Source organism: Mycteria americana, chromosome 2 (genome assembly GCF_035582795.1).
Source record: "Mycteria americana isolate JAX WOST 10 ecotype Jacksonville Zoo and Gardens chromosome 2, USCA_MyAme_1.0, whole genome shotgun sequence".
Classification (NCBI taxonomy): domain Eukaryota; kingdom Metazoa; phylum Chordata; class Aves; order Ciconiiformes; family Ciconiidae; genus Mycteria; species Mycteria americana.
The window spans coordinates 149466397-149475187 of record NC_134366.1 but is presented as its reverse complement, the minus strand read 5'-3'; positions in this window follow the sequence as shown (position 1 = coordinate 149475187).

Sequence of the window (8791 nt, the reverse complement as noted above, 5' to 3'; positions counted from 1 at the left end):
ACAAGTGACATGGACAGCTGTAGAAGACCACTAACATATGCTCAGATATGTTCCCAGCTCTCTGAGCGAATTTCCTCCAGAACCAAAGCAAGCAGGGCTGCTGAACCCACATCCCTTCTGCAAGTAACAGATCTGACCCCTCCTAGTGGACTCTGATGAAGAGCCAACGAATGGTGCTAAGGAGGGAGCGAATGGTGAAGGAGAGCAGATCTCCCACCGAGACAAGAAACCCACGGCAAGCCACTTAGATTCTATACAGAAAGCAAGCAATACCTAGAAAACCAAGCATGCATGAAAAACATTTTTATTAATGCTTTTTCTTTCTCTAAACAATATTGTGGTAGCTTTTTAAGCCCTGATGTAGACCCATATATGTTGCCTGTCAACAACAATTTTATTTTTTTAGAGTGTTTCTGCAAAATATGTGAGTTTTCTTTTTCACTCTTATCACTTCCTCACTCCTTTTTGGGATCTGTTCATTTTGTTGTAGACAAAAATAGAAGAAAAAAAAAACCCAACAAATAAAAGCTCCATAATACTCAAAAGAGACCACTCTGTTCTTGAAACTCAACTGCAGCTGTAGGTAGTGTTTGACGTCCGTTTAACTTTGTGCCCTATCCCCAACAGTGACCACTAGTGGAGGTTTAAGAAAATCAAGTAAAAATAGAGCAATTATGAATTTATCTCATTAACTGAGCTTCTAATAAGACTTATGGGGGGGGGGGAGGGGGAAGGAATGTGGGCTTCACATGATAGAGATTGCAGTGAATATGTTCCTTAATAGACACCAGCTGATAATGAATCCCTAAATTTATCTAATTCCTTTTTTCACCTTCATAACTTGTGTCTATTCATTTTTTGAAAATTCATTATTCAATAATTGAATGATTCAATTAATTATTTCAGAATAAATTAAAATATATATTATCTATAAATATACATTACTAAAATTTTACCACCATATATTTCTATTCATTCTATAGGATCCGGCACACCTAAGAGTATAGTTTGTATTGGGAAAATTATTACACCTGCTTGCTAACCTTTGAGCAGTTAGCTCTTGGCAAACCCACCACAGCCAACTAAGCAGCCGACTGGAGCCAAAGATGAACCACGGAAACTTGCTGTTAATCATTTGTGAACACCTTGGTTCTCTAAACAGAACTCAGGTCAACGAGTGTTTTATCTTCAGTTGGGTCAACGTGGCGTTAGAATTTTACTCTCGGCATAGGAAAAAAAAAATTGTCAGTAGCAAACAGACCACAGTTGCAATTGAAACAGCCAAGTGAGAAATAAAATTTCTCACACCATTTTTATGGAATTGCCTTTAACACTTGTAAAATTGATATATTATGGTTCTTATTTTCCATGTAACATTAATGAGAAGAGGCAGTCAAAAGAGCATAATTCGATAATTGACTTTAAGCCTTTCCCTTTTAAAATAAAAACATGTAAATGTATGGGCATATTTTTTTGGCTGTGAAAAAGCACAACGTTTGTCTATCTCATGTATTGTAAACAACATGTCCAGTAAAACAGGACTATCTGTAATTTTATATCATTTTAAAATATTTTGTCAAACTTACGTTAGTAACATGAGTTTCTGGCTGTTACATATCTTCCAAAAAAATTTGTTGCAAAGGTTTTGAGAGTTGCATTAAAATTACATGTACTGTTGCATAATGAAGAGCTTGCACTGATGTATTATTACGAGAGCCAGTATCTGTACACCTACAACAGAAACTAAACCTGGGGACTCAAATTCAAGACGGCAGATTGATTCCCAACCTCTCTGGGTTAAAATTGCTTAAGTGTGTTCTGTAAATTTAGCCTCAAGCCGTGAACTTGAATTCAGGTGGGTATCTGTAGTTTTTGTCTCAGTTTTGTGTTGAGCTCTGTCCATGTACAGCTGTTACAGAGTTTAACATTTTAACCTACCTTAAAAGCTAAATTGCAAATTGATAGGTTATTTTTTAAGTGAGACCAAGTGAGACCAATGCAGTGCTTTTTCTTTCTGACCCTCTGCTGTATGTACCATACAGATGAGACTCGGCAATAACCTTTTAACACCGTATCTTAGCAAATAACAGAGCCAGAAAGGCTCAAGCCAAGCTCATTTTCTGATGGATCGCTTCTCTGACAGTGACAGAAAGGAATCGCTCGTTTTGACACAATAAGGATTTCTGCTCACCATCTGTATATTTGAAATCTCTTTGGAACTTGAGGGCAATTTCCAATCAGCCAAGGGAAAACTAACAAAATCCATAATTTGTGATCTGAGTTTTTGTATGATGAGAATTCATCATAACCAAGAGGCTGTACTCATTGTATGCCTAAGGTATGAAAGAATTGGCAAAGAAGAAGCCACAACAAGCAAGGCCTGTCCCTAAAAATAATGTTTGTAACAGAAATTCTTACAAACATAGAACAACCTTTCATTCATTTGGTGTTCATCCCATTTTCATTGCAAAAACTCAGTTCCCTTCCAAATAGCATTCTTTTTCCTCAGTTTCCACAACCAAACTGCTAGCCAACAGCCTGAGGAGAAAGGGCTCAGAAGCTGAACCAGAAATACCTCTTTGTTTCCAAGGGATCAATGTGTCTCGTTCCATCCCTGCAAATATTCCTGTCATTTTTAACTTTAGCTTTCATTAAATAATCCATAATGCTGAATTCTAAACTTGCACTGTTGAAAGCAAAAGATGAATCTCTACTCCTTATTAGAAATTAATCTGACAAGGTAGATTTTTTTAAGGGGAAAACTTCAATAGCTCCTAAGTTTTATACTTTTTGTCTTTCCAAGTGCCATAAAGGCATAGCATTTTTGCAGTTCAAAGTGTATTACCTTACTAAACGTTTAGAGTATAGGATTTGTTAAGTATACAACTCATATTAATCTGGCTTTGTGGAGTGTTCTACAAAATACTGAAGGAGTTCAGTCCCATGTGTTCATTTCTGAATAAACCATTTGCCAAAATTTGGAATTCCATCCTTAAACTGTCTGGGTCGGAGCTATGGTTTTAGAGGATGAACTCCTGTGTTCAGCTGGAGCAGAAATGAGCAATAGCTCAATTAAGAAAATGTGGATGGACAAATTTTTAGGGTGCTTTTACATCTCCTGACGCTAGAAGATGACAAATAGATGTTATGCTGTATTTGAATCTCTGGGGATTTTTAAGCAATGATGACAGTGTCTGACTGTGGGCTGGCAGGGAAGGAGTTTCAGACCTCCATCCCTCCAAGAATGGTTTGCAATGAAGCTTCCCAACGGACTGAGGCCCACATCCACATCTTAAAGGCATATAAATGCCTAGTTCCCAGCCTCAGAAGCAGACACCAGAGCTTAGTGCTCTCCTCTTGGAGGTGACAAATACAACCGGTAGGTCCGTACGGTCACGGTCCCTCTCACCTCTTTCCAAATGCACTGTGAATCATGTGCTGCATCGTGGAATAACTCCAGTGGAAAAAGCGGAGTCACACAGAGCAGCCTATTTACATCTCCGATAGCTTCAGGTGAGCTATCTCCTGGTGGATAAGGCACCCTCCTGCATGATGAGGCCTTGAAAGTGCTACAAGCTAGAGGAAAGCTGGGTTGGGGTCTCCGTTCCTGGGATGCCCGTGAAGGACCGCAGCCATGGCTGTATTCCGTAAAAGCCCAGCCGTGCTGTTACATCCTCAGCTTGCCGAGGGGCTCGAGAGGCCTTGGTAGAAGGACAGTGTATATCCAGAGCCTGTACGATGTGGTAATGACAGAAACATCAAACTACCCATATTGGGACGGCTCTGAGCCTTCCCAGAGACACAGCTCCAGGCACCTCAAGGACGTGAAAGACAGGGGTCTGTAAAGATCAGTGGCAGCTGTTGGGCAGCAGAGTTACTTGCATTGTGATTTTAGATTTATGGGGTGAATTCCTCCTCTGCCTCGCATTAGTTTCTTATGTCCTTCACTTACTACACAAAAAGCAATATTTGCAGACAGATTTCATGCAACTTCTGCAGCTACAGTTCATACCTCTCATTTCCAAATATTGCATCCGTTATGCAGCCTCTTACACATGTCCACCATTCGCTCTGCCCTCCTATGGAGTTTGAGGTTTGTTTTTTTTTTTAGTTAGAGTGAAAATCCCTGGGGAAGTCTGACTGAATCTGAGAATCTCTAGGTTTGTATAGAGTGAAAACAGCAGCCAACCTTTGCTTGGGCTTTTTGGTTAGAACAGAGACCAGACTTCTAAACCAGAATGCCATATGCAAAGACTTTTTTGAAGGAACGTGGTCTTTCTGACACTGAAGAAGCCTAACGGTTATATCTTAACTATTTTTTCCTTCCCCTTCATTTAATTTTATACTTATTTAAGCATGGCAATCTAAATAGGCATGGATGCCCTAGACCACAATGTTTTGCTCTGCCTGGGGTAACTAAAGAAGGTGTGAAATTACAAAATCTAAGCTTCCACGCTTCAGCTGTAACTGATTATATGCAGTAATGTGTCAAGGAACAGCATCTAGATACACTCTGGCAAAACTAGACATGCACTCTGAATTTTTAAGCATTTGGGGTTTGGGATTTTTTTTTTAAACTACAGACTGAGAGAAGTCTGAACAATCTCCCCACCCTAGCCCCAACGGTTTGGCTTTGATTCTCCAGAGCACTGTGATTCTGATGTAGAAAACCATACAAGATGGATCAGTACACAAAATTTCCCCTCCCTATTACAGCCTCTCTCCCGTTGGCACAGATTAAAGACCGAGTAGTAGTAGGCAGCAAACACGACGACAGTCACTATATGACTGAGAGTCACCTGTGGATGTATTGCCATCCTTGCTCCACTGACAACCCAATGTGATTTAAAACATCCTTTATATTGCTTTAAAATAATCCTGAAGAGCAGCTATTAATCCTGAAAAACTGAAAGCAACAATTATTTTGAGTCCTTTCTGCCATCTTCCTAAACTGTAATAAATTATAAATTCCAAATCTCTTGACAATAAAAAAAGAAATCCTGTTATTTAATGCATAACATAATCCATTTATGCATAATATTTAATCCATAAAATGGGTAACTGGATGCTACGGCTATAGTTGATTCTGCTAATAGATGGACTGGTACTTTACTTATTTCCCAGGGTCCCTTTCGGCCCTATTTTTATGATGCTGTACTGAATATCTGAGTGAAATCATCAAGATGTTTGCATAACAGATCTGTATGCCCAATTGACCTGATTTGTTCCTGCTAAGATACTGCCCATAGGGAAAAGCAAACAGAAGACACGCATTTGTGGCTATTTAGGAAATGGAGATCTTTCCACCTAGTAGAGCAAGTTGTCAGTGAATACGAAGGTTAAGTGGACATACCCGTTCATTAGGTGCTTAAAGAAAAAAATGTTTAGGTTGATGAACTGCAACTGAGCTAATTTCATGAAAGGACAAATCAATTAGAGCTGAACTAACGAAAATACCCTGTCTTGTCACACACTGCCTACCTGCAACGTGAAATAAGCTGCAGATTTTGTGCATTCTGTACAACAGAAAAAAAAATATTTATATTCTTAGGCAAATTCCAACCTTCTAGATAGTGACTGATAGTTAGAGCTTTCATTTTTTTTTAATTATTCCTTTGGAGTCTTCAGATTAATGAAATACAGAGTTTGAACAGCCTGAGTAAGAAGGGAGTACAGTCAGCGTAAGTTACACAGGGCAAAATAATCCTCTGCTCCAGGCAGCAGTGCACAGGTAGCCGCTCCTAGACCTCCCAGCAGGTTATAAAGGAGTAGCTACCACGTACAAGTTGCCTTCCACAGCTGACTTGCCAAAAAACCCTCCGCCACTTACCACAGCACAATTAAAGGTTTCAGAATTCCTCCCCCCCCAGTATGAAGAAAACCAGCATCCTCCTTTAAAGACTCCCAGCTTTTTTATTCACAAAACACACATGCACATCTATCCTGCCGTTCTGACTGTGCAGATACAGAGGCCCATCCTAGAACAGGGAATCTAAAATATCCATAATTAACCCATTGCATATATAACTTGGCTCTATTAGAGCAGGGTGGTAAACACCATTTGCTTCAGCTGAGAACATAAATCAGTGAATGATTATCCGCAAATGGTTGCCTGTTTATAAAGGCAAATACCAATCAATGTATAGCCTGAAGCATAAAAGGATTGCTTGTATATTTTGTCCTGTTTTATGTATCTGTGGATGTTATTCAAGAAAATTTTTTACTGGATTGACTTCAGTGGATTCAACGTGGTTGAGGGTCAACTATATTTTTTAAAAAAAAGTCTGTAGACTTAGAGCAAAGTTCATAAAAGCTGAAAAAAATGATGCTTTGAGACAGAAGGACAAGCGTAGTTTTGAGAACACACAACTGCCATCAGCAAATGCAATAGAAAACAGGTTCTGAGAAAATTCAGCATAAAACTGTATCCCCCTGTCTACATCCCTTTATAACTAAACATTTGTAGTTCAGGTCTTAACCTGGCATCAGAGCAGTAAGAAAAAAAAAAGAATCCTTCCTATTTTGGCAGACTGCTTATAATCATCTAAATGGTTCCCGTTGTATCTTCCTTTGAAAAACACCAACACAAATGTAAAAGAAGAGTACATGGCACTCCCCTTTTGCAGTGTAGCAGTTCCTACGTTTATGGCTGGAAAGCATCTTCTGGTACTGTTGAACGTTGTGACACTAGAGAGGACCAAAATAAGATGCAGATATTCAGATGCTAAGTTGTGAGGGAAACGGGGACAATCTGGAGGATGTATTTCTCAAAAGTCATGATCGAGGGTTTTGCATTTTTTCTTGAAAATTAATCTTTTCTTTGGTTTGCTTTTACTAAGACTTTGGTTTGCTTTTACTAATATGGCTAAATGGGAAAGCAATTAAAGCAAGATCTCTGGGCAAGTGGCATCTGATGTGTTTCAATTTGGTCAGCACTTTTGACCCCATAGCTGTTACCTACCATGGACAAAATACAATCTGTTACAGGAGCAATACAATTCTGATGTTTTGCTATCTGAAACCTGCAAGTCTAAGTGGAAAGAGACTCTGGGACAGACTCCAGTGAACTGCTCTGAAGAGAAGGATGGAGATCTAATTCTATGCTTAACCAAAAGAAAGCAAGACCATAAAGATAAAGATACACAGAACACGTAAGGTCACTGAGGACACCCACTAGACTACCGCTTTATGTGGACCCAGCTAACTAGACATGATATAACTAGGCATGGAAATTATTTTCCAAAGTGTAATTAGCAGGTAGCAACAGATTTGCTAGTTTTACTAGTTGCCTTTCTGATAAAAATGACCAGTAGGTTAGCACCAATATGAGAAGCCATTTTGTCAGATTAAAAAAAAAACCACCCCCAAAACAGAAATAGGACAAATTTTGGTAGGATGTGCAATTATAAATTATCAGAACTGATGATGGGAATTTCTTATATGGCACCAATTGCTATCGAGAAATAAAGGAGATAATACTAGTGAAAGCAGGCAAATTAAGACTACCTTATTTGACAGGTATTTAATGCCTCCATTCACAACATTGTCCCTAAGGGCAGAATCAGGCATGACCATCCGAGAGAGAGAGCTGGTCCCTGAAGGATACAAAGGAGACATAGATTGCTTATTCAAGCAGCCTCCCGTCATTTGCAATTCCAAGTGCTGCTTTACTTTCTGAGGTCACTCAAAACTCTCTTGTGACTACAGTCATAACTTGAATTTATTTATTCCATATCCTGTTTACTAATTCACTGGTAAGTCCCTCTCACCATGCTAACCATTCGCTGCATCACATGGCTTCTTTTCTACACTAGAACAAATCAGCCCTTCCATTGATGCCTTTGTAAGCACATTGTCAAGATTTGTTCCACTTCAACACCAAAGCAAAGCGCTGGCCTTGTGGCCTGGAAGCAAGATATCACTGTAGCAACATCAAGTTGATGTACTGGTGATACTGCATGGCTTTCCTTCTCTTCCTTCTTACTGTACTGCGCTCCTGCCAAAAGTTAACTTTACAGGAGAGCGATTCCTTTTGAGAGGACAGACGGGGCTGCCTCTATTGTCCTGACTCGGCATGCTCAGAACAAAATTAGGACCAACTGTAGAAAGAGACATTTGTAACACTTTCTCCAGAACATAAAATAGAGTGAATGTGCAGCTGGCCTGGTAGCAGCAACAGAGCCTAAGCCTTTGCTCTTCATTTGGCAGGAAGAGCTGCAGTGCCTGCATAGGAAGGAAATATTTTTTCACCAGACCTCTTTGCCACATTCAAGAACACCAATGATAAGATACAGCAGCTGACTCGAGAAGTGGACAGAGCCTGTTAAGATTTTACTTTTAGAAAATAGCCAGTATACTGCCAATCCAGCATACACAGATTTTTCTAGGTTCCTATCAACCTTGATTATTACACCTCTAGTAATACAGAAGCCAAGATCCTGAGCTGAACAAACTCAAAGAGAAAGGTCTTACTCAGGAGTAGGAAACTGCAGGATTAACCATGATGTGTATCACAAACCAACTTCAAACATGTAAAATAAAATCCCCGAATGAAGGATTTAATGTTGAGTTCCTAAGATTTCTACCATGCTGACCGTTTCTGTGATTAAAAAAGCCACGAATCTTGTTCTCAGAAATTCATTATGTAGCATTGTACTCTAAAATACAGGATGCTGTTATACAACCAAGCATCTGGGGAGATTAACCCCGATTTAAAAAAAATCTCTGGGAAAAGCAGCTATTTAATACAAGAAGGATGACAGCAGAATAAACTACCCGATTTGTGCAACTG